Consider the following 16,290-nt stretch of genomic DNA (forward strand, 5'->3'; position numbering starts at 1 on the left):
GACTGGATCAGCACCGGCTGGTGTAGGAGCAGGGATTTTGCTTGACTTAGGGCATTGTACATGGCCCTTAGTTCCAGAATATTTATGTGAAGGGAAGTCTCCTGACTTGACCATAGTCCTTGGAAGTTTCTTCCCCTTGCGACTGCCCCCCAGCCTCGAAGGCCGGCATCCGTGGTCACCAGGACCCAGTCCTGTATGCCGAATCTGCGGCCCTCCAGAAGATGAGCACTGTGCAGCCACCACAGAAGAGACACCCTGGTTCTTGGAGACAGGGTTATTAAACGATGCATCTGAATATGCGATCCGGACCACTTGTCTAACAGGTCCCACTGAAAGTTTCTGGCATGGAACCTGCCGAATGGAATTGCCTCGTAAGAAGCTACCATATTTCCCAGGACCCGCGTGCAGTGATGCACCGATACCTGTTTTGGTTTCAGGAGGTCTCTGACTAAAGAAGACAACTCCCTGGCTTTCTCCTCCGGGAGAAACACTTTTTTCTGGACTGTGTCCAGAATCATACCCAGGAACATTAGATGTGTAGTCGGAACCAGCTGTGACTTTGGGATATTCAGAATCCAGCCGTGCTGGCGCAGCACTTCCTGAGATAGTGCTACTCCCACCAACACTGTTCCTTGGACCGTGCCTTTATTAGGAGATCGTCCAAATACGGGATAATTAAAACTCCCTTTTTTCGAAGGAGTATCATCATTTCGGCCATTACCCTTGGTAAACACCCTCGGTGCCATGTACAGTCCAAACGGCCGTGTCTGGACCTGGTAATGGCATACCTGTACCACAAATCTGAGGTACTCCTGGCGAGGATGGTAAATGGGGACAAGCAGGTAAGCATCCTTGATGTCCCGGGGTACCATGTAATCCCCCTCGTCCAGGCTTGCAATAACCGCCCTGAGCGATTCCATCTTGAACTTGAATTTTTTTATGTATGTGTTCAAGGATTTTAAATATAAAAATGGGTCACACCGAACCATGCGGTTTCGGTATCCCAAACCGTGTGGAATAGTAACCCCGTCCTTGTTGAAGTAGGGGCACCTTGAGTATTACCTGCTGGGAATACCGCCTATTAATTGCCTCTAGCACAGCCTCCCTGCCTGAGGGAGTTGTCGGCAAGGCATATTTGAGGAAACGGCTGGGGGGAGACATCTCGAATTCCAGCATGTACCCCTGAAATACTACTTGAAAGAAACAGGGATCCACCTGTGAGCGAGCCCACTAATTGCTGAAATTTTTGATACGGCCCCCCACCGTACCTGGCTACACCTGTGGAGCACCCGCGTCATGCTGTGGACTCACAGGAAGCGGGGGAAGAATTTTGATTCTGGGAACAGGCTGACTGGTGCAGCTTTTTCCCTCTTCCCTTGTCTCTGTACAGAAAAGAAAGCGCCTTTGACCCGCTTGCTTTTCTGAAGGCGAAAGGACTGTACCTGATAATACAGTGCTTTCTTAGTCTGTGAGGAAACCTGAGGTAAAAATATTTCTTCCCAGCAGTTGCTGTGGATACGAGGTCCCACAGACCATCCCCAAATAATTCCTCACCCTTATAAGGCAGAATCTCTATGCGCCTTTTAAGTCAGCATCACCTGTCCAGTGACAGGTCTCTAATACCCTCCTGACAGAATGGACATTACATTCATTTTGGATGCCAGCCGGCAAAATATCCCTCTGTGCATCCCTCATATATAAGACGACGTCTTTAATATGTTCTCATATTAGTAAACTAGTATGCTTGACAGGGTCACCGACCACGCTGCAGCAGCACGATCTGCAGGTCTCAGTCTAGTACCTGAGTGTGTAAATACAGACTTCAGGATAGCCTCCTGCTTTTTATCAACGGGTACCTTCAAAGTGGCCGTTCCTAAAACGGCAGTGCCACCTTTTTTGACAACAGTGTGAGCGCCTTATCCACCCTAGGGGATATCTCCCAGCGTAACTTATCCTCCTGGTGGGAAAGGGTACGCCATCAGTAACTTTTTAGAAATTACCAGATTCTTATCGGGGGGAACCCACGCTTTTCACACACTTCATTTATTCATCTGATGGGGGAACAAAACACTGCCTGTTTTTTCTCCCCAAACCTAAAACCCATTTTTAGAGGTGCTTGGGTTAATGTCAGAAATGTATAACACATTTTTTATTGCCGGGATCAAGTCACGGATGTTCCTAGTGGATTGTGTATATGTCTCAACCTTGTCGACACTGGAGTCAGACTCCGTGTCGACCTCTGTGTCTGCCATCTGAGAGAGCGGGCGTTTTTGAGCCCCTGATGGCCTTTGAGACGCCTGGCAGGTGCGGGCTGAGAAGCCGGCTGTCCCACAGCTGTTACGTCATCCACCCTTTTATGTAAGGAGTTGACACTGTCGGTTAATACCTTTCACCTATCCATCCACTCTGGTGTCGGCCCCCCAGGGGGCGACATCACATATATCGGCCTCTGCTCCGTCACCATATAAGCCTCCTCATTCAACATGTCGACACAGCCGTACCGACACACCGCAGACACACAGGGAATGCTCTAAACGAGGACAGGACCCACAAAAGCCCTTTGGGGGGACAGAGTGAGAGTATGCCAGCACACACCAGAGCGCTATATAATGCAGGGACTAACTGAGTTATGTCCCCTATAGCTGCTGTTTTTATATAATATATATACTGCGCCTAAATTTAGTGCCCCCCCTCTCTTTTTTAACCCTTTTCTGTAGTGTAGACTGCAGGGGAGAGCCAGGGAGCTTCCTTCCAGCGGAGCGGTGAGGGAAAAATGGCGCCAGTGTGCTGAGGGAGATAGCTCCGCCCCTTTTCCGCAGCCTATTCTCCCGCTTTTTTATGGAATCTGGCAGGGGTATTTACCTCATATATAGCCCCTGGGGCTATATATTGAGGTATTTTTGCCAGCCAAGGTGTTTTTATTGCTGCCTCAGGGCGCCCCCCCCCAAGCGCCCTGCACCCTCAGTGACCGGAGTGTGAAGTGTGAGAGGAGCAATGGCGCACAGCTGCAGTGCTGTGCGCTACCTTGGTGAAGACTGATGTCTTCATGCCGCCGATTTTCCGGACCATCTTCTTGCTTCTGGCTCTGTAAGGGGGACAGCGGCGCGGCTCCGGGACCGATCATCAAGGCTGGGCCTGCGGTCGATCCCTCTGGAGCTAATGGTGACAAGTAGCCTAAGAAGCCCAATCCGGCTGCAAGCAGGCGAGTTCGCTTCTTCTCCCCTTAGTCCCTCGCTGCAGTGAGCCTGTTGCCAGCAGGTCTCACTGAAAATAAAAAACCTAAGTCTATCTTTCTTTCTAAGAGCTCAGGAGAGCCCTTAGTGTGCATCCAACCTCGGCCGGGCACAAGATCTAACTGAGGCTTGGAGGAGGGTCATAGTGGGAGGAGCCAGTGCACACCAGGTAGTCATAAATCTTTCTAGAGTGCCCAGCCTCCTTCGGAGCCCGCTATTCCCCATGGTCCTTTCGGAGTTCCCAGCATCCACTAGGACGTTAGAGAAAATGGGGACATGCAAGTAAGCATCCTTGATGTCCAGAGACACCATAAAATCCCCCTCTTCCAGGCTCGCAATGACCGCTCTGAGCGATTCCATTTTGAACTTGAATTTCTTCAGATAAATGTTCAGGGATTTTAAATTCAAAATGGGTCTGACCGAACCGTCCGGTTTCGGCACCACAAACAATGTGGAAATAGTAGCCCCTTCCCTGTTGAAGAAGGGGAACCTTCACCACCACCTGCTGGAGATATAACTTTTGAATCGCCGCCAACACTACCTCCCTTTCCATGGGAGAAGCCGGCAGGGCCGATTTTAGGTAACGATGAGGGGGCGTCACTTCGAATTCCAGCTTGTATCCCTGAGACACAATTTGTATAGCCCAAGGATCCACCCGTGAGCGAACCCACTGGTGGCTGAAATTTCGGAGACGCGCCCCCCACCGCTCCTGGCTCCACCTGTGGAGCCCCAGCGTCATGCGGTGGATTTAGTGGAGGCCGGGGAGGACTTTTGTTCCTGGGAACTAGCTGCATGGTGCAGCTTCTTTCCTCTACCCCTGTCTCTGGCAAGAAAAGATGCACCTCAGACTTTCTTGCTTTTTTGTGAACGAAAGGACTGCATTTGGTAATACGGTGCTTTTCTTGGCTGTGAGGGAACATATGGCAAAAAATTCGACTTCCCAGCCGTTGCCGTGGAAACCAGGTCCGAGAGACCGTCCCCAAACAATTCCTCACCCTTGTAAGGCAAAACCTCCATCTGTTTTTTAGAGTCGGCATCACCAGTCCACTGCAGAGTCCACAGGACCCTTCTGGCAGAAATCGACATTGCGTTTACTCTAGAGCCCAGTAGGCAAATATCCCTCTGGGCATCCCTCATATATAAGACAGTGTCTTTGATATGCCCCAGGGTCAGTAAAACAGTCTCCCTGTCCAGGGTATCTATCCCCTCAGACAGTATCTGTCCATGCTACTACAGCACTACACATCCAGGCCGAAGCAATTGCTGGCCTCAGTAGAGTACCAGAATGTGTATAAACAGACTTCAGGATACCTTCCTGCTTCCTATCCGCAGGATCCTTTAGGGCGGCCGTATCCTGTGACGGCAGGGCCACCTTCTTAGATAAGCATGTCAACGCCTTATCTACCCTAGAGGAGGATTCCCAGCGTAACCTGTCCGTTGGCGGGAAAGGGTACGCCATAAGCAATCTTTTGGAAATCAGTACTTTCTTATCAGGAGAATCCCAAGCTTTTTCACATAATTTAATTCATGTTAAGGGGGAAAAGTCACTTCTTGCTTTTTCTCTCCATACATATAAACCCTCTTGTCAGGGACAGGGTTTTCCTCTGATATGTGCAATACATCCTTCATTGCTATAATCATGCAGCGGATGGCCTTAGTCATTTTAGGCTGCAACTTAGCATCGTCGTCATCGACACTGGAGTCAGGATCCGTGTCGATATCTGTGTCAACAATCTGGGATAGTGGGCGCTTTTGAGACCCTGACGGCCTCTGAGCTGTAGGAGCAGACATGGGTTGAGACCCTGACTGTCCCAAGGCTTCAGCTTTATCCAACCTCTTATGCAAGGAGCTTACGTTATCATTTAACACCTTCCACATATCCATCCAATCAGGTGTCGGCGCCGACCCCACATTCATCTGCACTTGTTCTGCCTCCACGTATCCTTCCTCGTCAAACATGTTGACACAAACGTACCGACACACCGCACACACCCAGGGAATGCTCACTTGAGGACAGGACCCCCACAAAGGCCTTTTGGGGAGACAGAGAGAGAGTATGCCAGCACACACCGCAGCGCTATATAACCCAGGGATTACACAGTAACTTAGTGTTTACCCAGTAGCTGCTGTTTATGACAATTTGCGCCTAAATTTATGTGCCCCCCCTCTCTTTTTCACCCTTTTTCTACCTGGATACTGCAGGGGAGAGCCTGGGGAGCTTCCTCTCAGCGGAGCTGTGGAGAGAAAATGCCGCTGGTTAGTGCTGAGGAAGAAGGCTCCGCCTCCTCAGCGGCGGGCTTCTGTCCCGGGTCTGTGTAAATAAAATGGCGGGGGCTCGTACATATATACCGGCTGCATATATGTGTCTTTTTGCCAAGAGGTATCCTAATTGCTGCCCAGGGTGCCCCCCCTGCGCCCTGCACCCTACAGTGACTGGAGTGTGTGGGTAGTGTGGGCGCAATGGCGCACAGCTGCAGTGCTGTGCGCTACCTCATGTGAAGACAGGAGTCTTCTGCCGCCGATTTCGATGTCTTCTTGCTTCTGCCGGCTTCTGCTTCTGGCTCTGCGAGGGGGACGGCGGCGCGGCTCCGGGAACGGACGACCAAGGTTAAGATCCTGTGTTCGAACCCTCTGGAGCTAATGGTGTCCAGTAGCCTAAGAAGCGCAACCTAGCCGCAGTTAGTAGGTTTGCTTCTCTCCCCTCAGTCCCTCGTAGCAGAGAGTCTGTTGCCAGCAGAAGCTCTCTGAAAATAAAAAACCTAACTAAAATACTTTCTTATTAGCAAGCTCAGGAGAGCCCACTAAAAGCACCCAGCTCTAGCCGGGCACAGATTCTAACTGAGGTCTGGAGGAGGGGCATAGAGGGAGGAGCCAGTGCACACCAGGTAGTACTAAATATTTCTTTAGAGTGCCCAGTCTCCTGTGGAGCCCGTCTATTCCCCATTGTCCTTACGGAGTCCCCAGCATCCACTAGAACTTTAGAGAAAATAAGAATTTACTCACCGGTAATTCTATTTCTCGTAGTCCGTAGTGGATGCTGGGTACTCCATAAGGACCATGGGGAATAGACGGGCTCCGCAGGAGACTGGGCACTCTTAAAAGAAAGATTAGGTACTACATCTGGTGTGCACTGGCTCCTCCCTCTATGCCCCTCCTCCAGACCTCAGTTAGGGAAACTGTGCCCGGAAGAGCTGACATTACTAGGAAAGGATTTGGAATCCAGGGTAAGACTCATACCAGCCACACCAATCACACCGTACAACTTGTGATAACTATACCCAGTTAACAGTATGAACAACAACTGAGCCGCATTCAACAGATGGCTCATAACAATAACCCTTTAGTTAAGCAATAACTATATACATGTATTGCAGAGAGTCCGCACTTGGGACGGGCTCCCAGCATCCACTACGGACTACGAGAAATAGAATTACCAGTGAGTAAATTCTTATTTTCTCTGACGTCCTAGTGGATGCTGGGTACTCCGTAAGGACCATGGGGATTATAACAAAAGAGAGATATGCTCTGCGCTCCAAATTTATTGGTAATTAATTAAATAATAAATTAATTAATCAAGTGCAGTCTAGCAGGGTGAATAATTGACTCAATGCAACTATTTTATGTCACAAAAGTTTATATCAAATTGTCAAACTCAACGAATACAAAGAATCGGTTTACATAGAAAACATATTAAAAGGACACATATATCCTATCTTTATAATGTGCACATTAAAGAATAATAATGTGTCTAGCCTAAAAATGTGCTGATTCTAACAGCAGACTGTAAAATCACTGTTAATTTAAACAGGGAAAAAGCTCTTTGTGGTATCAACTTCTAAAAACACTGGCGTCCCAGTGTGATTATAGATGGTATAACTCCGCAATAGGTTAAAGTTACTTTAGGTATGTATGCCGTAATAATTACCACCGTGCTGGTTCCTGAGTGATGCTGCAGGGTCCTGTGTGAAATTACACGGGGTGAGACATGGTGCTGCAATTGGTGTCTCTGATGATCAATGTGAAACTGACCCGCTTGTGATAAATTGTAACTAAATTCAGGGCCGTCAGTCCTCAACAGAATGTGGCTGACTCCAGAAAATTCACAGCGGAGGACGTCACCCGTATGATAGATGATTCGGTGAATGGCTGTGTGGCTACCACTTAGCCGGCACTGACTCGACCTCACTGCGGGGGTCCGTGTATGAGTGGCTGTGTAGCTCCACTTTGCCAGCGCTGACTCAACCTCACTGCGGGGGTCCGTGGATAGATGGCTGTATAGCTCCACTTAGCCGGCACTGACTCGACCTCACTGCGGGGGTCCGTGGGTGTCCGTCTCGCGGGTCTGTTTATCCAGAGGCAGCTGCGGCTATGGCTTTGCCCAGTTGGAATGGCTATACTGAAGGTAACCAGCGGAGTGCGGGAATTTCAAACACAAGGAGCTGATCCGTGCTGTGTGAGTGTTCAATCAATCACACTCAGATGTGAGAAAGGGGCGTCAACGCGTTTCGTCTCCTAGCAACCGGAGACTTCCTCAAGACGAATGCCTTCCTGTTGAAAGCTGGGTTATTTATACCCAACTAATTACTTAAATGAAATCCGGTGTATCAATTAAAAATTAAAATGTTGTTTAGGCACATAATACTCAAAAACTATGAAATGAGTGTATTTAGGATATCCGTCATTTAACTATAATGCATACATGATTTAAGGAACATTGAGTCAATCATTATTTTATTTTCTAATCACAGAATTAAACATCTAATAAAGTATTTTAGATTTATTCGCCAATAATTAAAGCTTTAAAGAGTGAGCAGAGAAAAAAGGGTGGTGGAAACTTAACCCTCTCTAATCCGCAAAACAGTGGATATAGGGGTATATGCAATAGCGGGCGAATTGGCAAAATAGGCGAATTCCGGGCCGTTTTCGCCTCCAAAAATCAATTCGCCTATGCAGTGCAGTCATTTTTCGCAAAAAAACGGCCCGTCAAAATTCGCCTTTTCTCAATTCGCCTTTTTCCGAATTCGCCTTTTCTGCAATGGTACAGATGCTGCAATTCGCCTCCAGCATATTCAATTCAAGTTTGGAAATTCGCCTGCAGTGCTTTTAGACAGCAAATTCGCGATTTTCACTCCGCCACACTTTGGAGGGTGAAAACAAATAAAACATTTTTAAACATGTTTTTTTTTGTGTTTTTTTTTTTAGGAATAGCAGATCTATTTATATTAGAAGGGATTAGGTTTTTTTTTTTTTTTTTGGGGGAGGCACAAATATTATTTATATATTTTTTAAAATAATATTTTTATTTTTTTATTTTTTTTATTGCTGGAACGGTAAAATCCGGGGAAAAAATGGCGTGGGGTCCCCCCTCCAAAGCATAACCAGCCTCGGGCTCATTGAGCTGGTCCTGGTTCTAAAAATGCGGGGAAAAAATTGACAGGGGATCCCCCGTATTTTTAAAACCAGCACCGGGCTCTGCGCCTGATGCTGGTGCCAAAAATACGGGGGACAAAACGAGTAGGGGTCCCCCGTATTTTTAACACCAGCATCGGGCTCCACTAGCTGGACAGATAATGCCACAGCCGGGGGTCACTTTTATACAGTGCCCTGCGGCCGTGGCATCAAATATCCAACTAGTCACCCCTGGCCGGGGAACCCTGGGGGAATGGGGACCCCTTCAATCAAGGGGTCCCCCCCCCCCAGCCACCCAAGGGCCAGGGGTGAAGCCCGAGGCTGTCCCCCCCCCATCCAATGGGCTGCGGATGGGGGGGCTGATAGCCTTTGTGTTCAAAAAAAAAAGATATTGTTTTTTCCATTAGTACTACAAGTCCCAGCAAGCCTCCCCTGCAAGCTGGTACTTGGAGAACCACAAGTACCAGCATGCGGGAGAAAAACGGGCCCGCTGGTACCTGTAGTTCTAATGGAAAAAAAATACCCAAATAAAAACAGGACACAGACACCGTCGACAGTAAAACTTTATTACACACTGCCGACACACATACTTACCTATGTTCACACGCCGACATCGGTCCTCTTCTCCATGTAGAATCCCGGGGTACCTGAAAATAAAAGATCAATTATACTCACCTCAACAGGCTCCAGAGATAAATCCACGGACTTGGCAAAAAAAGAAAGCGCATTTACCCGCACCAAAAACGGACTGAAAGGTGTCCCATGCTGACACATGGGACACCTATCCACGATTAAGATCTGTCAGTGACAGTTGTCACTGACAGGTCTCTAAGCCAATCAGGAAGCGCAACTTCGTTGCGCTAACCTGATTGGCTGATCGCTGTGACAGCGCATCGCACAGCTCCCTCCATTATATTCAATGGTGGGAACTTAGCGGCTAGCGGTGAGGTCACCCGCCGGTCAGCGGTGACCGGCGGGTGACCCCACCGCTAGCCGCTAAGTTCCCACCATTGAAAGTAATGGAGGGAGCTGTGCGAGGCGCTGTCAGAGTACAGACGGCGTCCAGCCAATCAGATGAGCGCCACGGCAGTAGCGCTTCCTGATTGGCTGAAGGGACATCAGTGACAGGAGTCACGTGATGTCCCGGCATTCGGGGAGAGGGGTCCCATGTGTCAGCATGGGACCCCTTTCGGTCCGCAGGTCCGGTTGTTCGTTTTCTTTTTTTGCCAAGTCCGTGGATTTATCTCTGGAGCCTGTTGAGGTGAGTATAATTGATCTTTTATTTTCAGGTACCCCGGGATTCTACATGGAGAAGAGGACCGATGTCGGCGTGTGAACATAGGTAAGTATGTGTGTGTCGGCAGTGTGTAATAAAGTTTTACTGTCGACGGTGTCTGTGTCCTGTTTTTATTTGGGTATTTTTTTTCCATTAGAACTACAGGTACCAGCGGGCCCGTTTTTCTCCCGCATGCTGGTACTTGTGGTTCTCCAAGTACCAGCTTGCAGGGGAGGCTTGCTGGGACTTGTAGTACTAATGGAAAAAACAATATCTTTTTTTTTTGAACACAAAGGCTATCAGCCCCCCCATCCGCAGCCCATTGGATGGGGGGGGACAGCCTCGGGCTTCACCCCTGGCCCTTGGGTGGCTGGGGGGGGGGGACCCCTTGATTGAAGGGGTCCCCATTCCCCCAGGGTTCCCCGGCCAGGGGTGACTAGTTGGATATTTGATGCCACGGCCGCAGGGCACTGTATAAAAGTGACCCCCGGCTGTGGCATTATCTGTCCAGCTAGTGGAGCCCGATGCTGGTGTTAAAAATACGGGGGACCCCTACTCGTTTTGTCCCCCGTATTTTTGGCACCAGCATCAGGCGCAGAGCCCGGTGCTGGTTTTAAAAATACGGGGGATCCCCTGTCAATTTTTTCCCCGCATTTTTAGAACCAGGACCAGCTCAATGAGCCCGAGGCTGGTTATGCTTTGGAGGGGGGACCCCACGCCATTTTTTTTTCGGGTTTTTCCCCGTTTTTTCCCGTTTTTTAAAATCGCGGTAAAATCCGCAAAATCGGCCGATTTTCGCCCGCGACTCTGGCGAATCCGTTTTTCATTGCATATGGTGAATTCCGGAAGCCACCTTCCGGAATTCACCTGGCGAATTTGGTCGAATTGAAAAAACGGCGATAATTGCCGCGATTTCGCCCGCTATTGCATATACCCCATAGAGTTTATACTTATAACCAATACTTAAACAGTTTAATTTGCTGTATTTTGTTTTATGTTTATATTTTATATATTAACCAGTATCGATCACTGCACAATGTTATATACTAATACATAAGAAAACTATTTGCGCTGCTTTATTGGTAGCATCAAATTAATAATATATAGAGAATTAGAAAAAAAAAAAAAAACAACATTTTCTTAATTTTGTCTTGTTATTTGAGTTGAAATTGTCCTATACCAGTGTATACAGGGTTATAAAGAATGTGTATCAGATACATATTCATTTTTAGATGGAGATTCTTTTACATATAGTTAGTGTTGGTAATATTTTGTCAGTAAAATTAAACCAATAAGAAATTGTCCAGATATATAAACATATTTGTTATTATATTTTTGTAGATTTCTTTATATTATTTCTTTATATATTTCATATACATCTTACAGTTTTTTTATATATATATTTTTTTATAGTTTTCTTATGTATTATATAACATTGTGCAGTGATCGATACTGGTTAATATATAAAATATAAACATAAAACAAAATACAGCAAATTAAACTGTTTAAGTATTGGTTATAAGTATAAACTCTATATCCACTGTTTTGCGGATTAGAGAGGGTTAAGTTTCCACCACCCTTTTTTCTCTGCTCACTCTTTAAAGCTTTAATTATTGGCGAATAAATCTAAAATACTTTATTAGATGTTTAATTCTGTGATTAGAAAATAAAATAATGATTGACTCAATGTTCCTTAAATCATGTATGCATTATAGTTAAATGACGGATATCCTAAATACACTCATTTCATAGTTTTTGAGTATTATGTGCCTAAACAACATTTTAATTTTTAATTGATACACCGGATTTCATTTAAGTAATTAGTTGGGTATAAATAACCCAGCTTTCAACAGGAAGGCATTCGTCTTGAGGAAGTCTCCGGTTGCTAGGAGACGAAACGCGTTGACGCCCCTTTCTCACATCTGAGTGTGATTGATTGAACACTCACACAGCACGGATCAGCTCCTTGTGTTTGAAATTCCCGCACTCCGCTGGTTACCTTCAGTATAGCCATTCCAACTGGGCAAAGCCATAGCCGCAGCTGCCTCTGGATAAACAGACCCGCGAGACGGACACCCACGGACCCCCGCAGTGAGGTCGAGTCAGTGCCGGCTAAGTGGAGCTATACAGCCATCTATCCACGGACCCCCGCAGTGAGGTTGAGTCAGCGCTGGCAAAGTGGAGCTACACTGCCACTCATACACGGACCCCCGCAGTGAGGTCGAGTCAGTGCCGGCTAAGTGGTAGCCACACAGCCATTCACCGAATCATCTATCATACGGGTGACGTCCTCCGCTGTGAATTTTCTGGAGTCAGCCACATTCTGTTGAGGACTGACGGCCCTGAATTTAGTTACAATTTATCACAAGCGGGTCAGTTTCACATTGATCATCAGAGACACCAATTGCAGCACCATGTCTCACCCCGTGTAATTTCACACAGGACCCTGCAGCATCACTCAGGAACCAGCACGGTGGTAATTATTACGGCATACATACCTAAAGTAACTTTAACCTATTGCGGAGTTATACCATCTATAATCACACTGGGACGCCAGTGTTTTTAGAAGTTGATACCACAAAGAGCTTTTTCCCTGTTTAAATTAACAGTGATTTTACAGTCTGCTGTTAGAATCAGCACATTTTTAGGCTAGACACATTATTATTCTTTAATGTGCACATTATAAAGATAGGATATATGTGTCCTTTTAATAGGTTTTCTATGTAAACCGATTCTTTGTATTCGTTGAGTTTGACAATTTGATATAAACTTTTGTGACATAAAATAGTTGCATTGAGTCAATTATTCACCCTGCTAGACTGCACTTGATTAATTAATTTATTATTTAATTAATTACCAATAAATTTGGAGCGCAGAGCATATCTCTCTTTTGTTGTATTTATATTCTTTCAGTCTAACCAGCTGTTTTTGCTCAGCAGCTCCTTAGCTTTTATACTTTTTTGAAAAAATTTTTAATTTATTAATCTAATCATATAAAGCGCCAGGTTATACAGTTTGAGAAATCATCTCCAGCTGTATAGACATTTTTTTGCATACCATGGGGATTATACCAAAGCTCCCAAACGGGCGGGAGAGTGCGGATGACTCTGCAGCACCGAATGAGCAAACTCAAGGTCCTCCTCAGCCAGGGTATCAAACTTGTAGAATTTTGCAAAAGTGTTTGAACCCGACCAAGTAGCAGCTCGGCAAAGTTGTAAAGCCGAGACCCCTCGGGCAGCCGCCCAAGAAGAGCCCACATTCCTCGTGGAATGGGCTTTTACGGATTTAGGATGCGGCAGTCCAGCCGCAGAATGTGCAAGCTGAATCGTGCTACAGATCCAGCGAGCAATAGTCTGCTTTGAAGCAGGAGCACCCAGCTTGTTGGGTGCATGCAGGATAAATAGCGAGTCAGTTTTTCTGACTCTAGCCGTCCTGGAAACTACGTCCAGCAACTTGGAATACTCCAAGTCCCTAGTAGCCGCAGGCACCACAATTGGTTGGTTCAAATGAAACGCTGATACCACCTTAGGAAGAAATTGGGGACGAGTCCTCAATTCTGCCCGGTCCATATGGAAAATCAGATATGGGCTTTTACATGACAAAGCTGCCAATTCTGACACACGGCTGGCCGAAGCCAAGGCCAACAGCATGACCACCTTCCACGTGAGATATTTTAGCTCCACAGTCTTAAGTGGCTCAAACCAATGTGATTTTAGGAAATTCAACACGACGTTGAGATCCCAAGGTGCCACTGGAGGCACAAAAGGGGGCTGAATATGCAGCACTCCCTTAACAAACGTCTGAACTTCAGGCAGTGAAGCCAGTTCTTTTTTAAAGAAAATAGACAGGGCCGAAATCTGGACTTTAATGGATCCTAATTTTAGGCCCATAGTCACTCCTGACTGTAGGAAGTGCAGAAATCGACCCAGCTGAAATTCCTCTGTTGGGGCCTTCCTGGCCTCACACCAAGCAACATATTTTCGCCATATGCGGTGATAATGTTTTGCTGTCACATCCTTCCTTCCTAGCCTTTATCAGCGTAGGAATGACTTCATCCGGAATGCCTTTTTCCATTAGGATCCGGCGTTCAACCGCCATGCCGTCAAACGCAGCCGCGGTAAGTCTTGGAACAGACAGGGCCCCTGCTGGAGCAGGTCCTGTCGGAGCGGCAGGGGCCATGGGTCCTCTGAGATCATGTCTTGTAGTTCTGGGTACCAAGTTCTTCTTGGCCAGTCCGGAACTATGAGTATAGTTCTTACTCCTCTCTTTCTTATTATCCTCAGTACCTTGGGTATGAGAGGAAGAGGAGGGAACACAAACCGACTTGTACACCCACGGTGTCACTAGAGCGTCCACAGCTATCGCCTGAGGGTCCCTTGACCTGGCGCAATATCTTTTTAGCTTTTTGTTGAGGCGGGACGCCATCATGTCCACCTGTGGCCTTTCCCAACGATTTACAATCAGCTGGAAGACTTCTGGATGAAGTCCCCACTCTCCCGGGTGGAGGTCGTGCCTGCTGAGGAAGTCTGCTTCCCAGTTGTCCACTCCCGGAATGAACACCGCTGACAGTGCTAGCACGTGATTCTCCGCCCATCTGACTGAATCAGCACCGGCTGGTTTTGAAGCAGGGGTTCTGCTTGACTTAGGGCATTGTAAATGGCCCTTAGTTCCAGAATATTTATGTGTAGGGAAGTCTCCTGACTCGATCACTGTCCTTGGAAGTTTCTTCCCTGAGTGACTGCCCCCCAACCTCGGAGGCTTGCATCCGTGGTCACCAGGACCCAGTCCTGAATGCCGAATCTGCGGCCCTCGAGAAGATGAGCACTCTGCATCCACCACAGCAGAGACACCCTGGCCCTCGGGGACAGGGTGATCAACCGATGCATCTGAAGATGCGATCCGGACCACTTGTCTAACAGATCCCACTGAAAGATCCTTTCATGGAACCTGCCGAAGGGAATTGCTTCGTAAGAAGCTACCATCTTTCCCAGGACTCGCGTGCAGTGATGCACAGACGCCTGTTTTGGTTCCAGGAGGTCTCTGACCAGAGATGACAACTCCTGGGCCTTCTCCTCCGGGAGAAACACCCTCTTCTGTGTTCTGTGTCCAGAATCATGCCCAAGAACAGCAGACGCGTCGTAGGAATCAGCTGCGACTTTGGGATATTCAGAATCCAGCCGTGCTGTTGTAGCACTTCCCGATATAGTGCTACTCCGACTAACAACTGCTCCTTGGACCTCGCCTTTATAAGGAGATCGTCCAAGTACGGGATAATTATAACTCCCTTCTTTCGAAGGAGTATCATCATTTCGGCCATTACCTTGGTAAATACCCTTGGTGCCGTGGACAGACCAAACGGCAACGTCTGGAATTTGTAATGACAGTCCTGTACCACAAACCTGAGGTACTCCTGGTGAGGAGGGTAAATGGGGACATGCAGGTAAACATCCTTGATGTCCAGTGACACCATAAAATCCCCCTCTTCCAGGCTTGCAATAACCGCCCAGAGCGATTCCATTTTGAACTTGAACTTCCTTATATAAGTGTTCAAAGATTTCAAATTTAGAATGGGTCTCACCGAACAGTCTGGTTTCGGTACCACAAACATTGTGGAATAGTAACCCCGTCCCTGTTGAAGGAGGGGAACTTTGATTATCACCTGCTGAAGGTACAGCTTGTGAACTGCCGCCAGTACTACCTCCCTTTCCTTGGGAGTAGCTGGCAAGGCTGATTTGAGGTAACGGCGAGGGGGAGACGCCTCGTACTCCAGCTTGTATCCCTGAGATACCACTTGTAGAATCCAGGAATCCACCTGCGAGCGAACCCACTGGTTGCTGAAGCTCCGGAGACGCGCCCCCACCGCACCTGGCTCCACCTGTGGAGCCCCAGCGTCATGCGGTGGACTTAGTAGAAGCAGGGGAGGACTTTTGTTCCTGGGAACTGGCTGTCTGGTGCAGCTTTTTCCCTCTACCCCTGCCTCTGGGCAGAAAGGATGCGCCTCTGACCCGCTTGCCTTTCTGAGGCCGAAAGGACTGTACTTGATAATACGGTGCTTTCTTAGGCTGTGAGGGAACCTGAGGTAAAAAAGTCGACTTCCCAGCTGTTGCTGTGGATACGAGGTCCGAGAGACCGTCCCCAAACAATTCCTCACCCTTATAAAGCAAAACCTCCATGTGCCTTTTAGAATCAGCATCACCTGTCCACTGCCGAGTCCATAATACTCTCCTGGCAGAAATGGACATTGCATTAATTCTAGATGCCAGCCGGCAAATGTCCCTCTGTGCATCCCTCATATATAAGACTACGTCTTTAATATGCTCTATGGTTAGCAAAATAGTATCCCTGTCAAGGGAATCAATGTTATCTGACAGG

The 16,290-nt window shown here is 47.5% G+C and overlaps 1 protein-coding gene across 2 annotated transcripts in view; it reads right to left on the minus strand.

Moving 5' to 3' along the window:
* Positions 1-16,290, minus strand: part of RBL1 (RB transcriptional corepressor like 1) — a 436,431-nt gene that overhangs the window by 236,038 nt on the left and 184,103 nt on the right. The window lies entirely within an intron of this gene.

The sequence above is a fragment of the Pseudophryne corroboree genome, chromosome 3, assembly GCF_028390025.1.
Source record: "Pseudophryne corroboree isolate aPseCor3 chromosome 3, aPseCor3.hap2, whole genome shotgun sequence".
Taxonomy (NCBI): Eukaryota; Metazoa; Chordata; class Amphibia; order Anura; family Myobatrachidae; genus Pseudophryne; species Pseudophryne corroboree.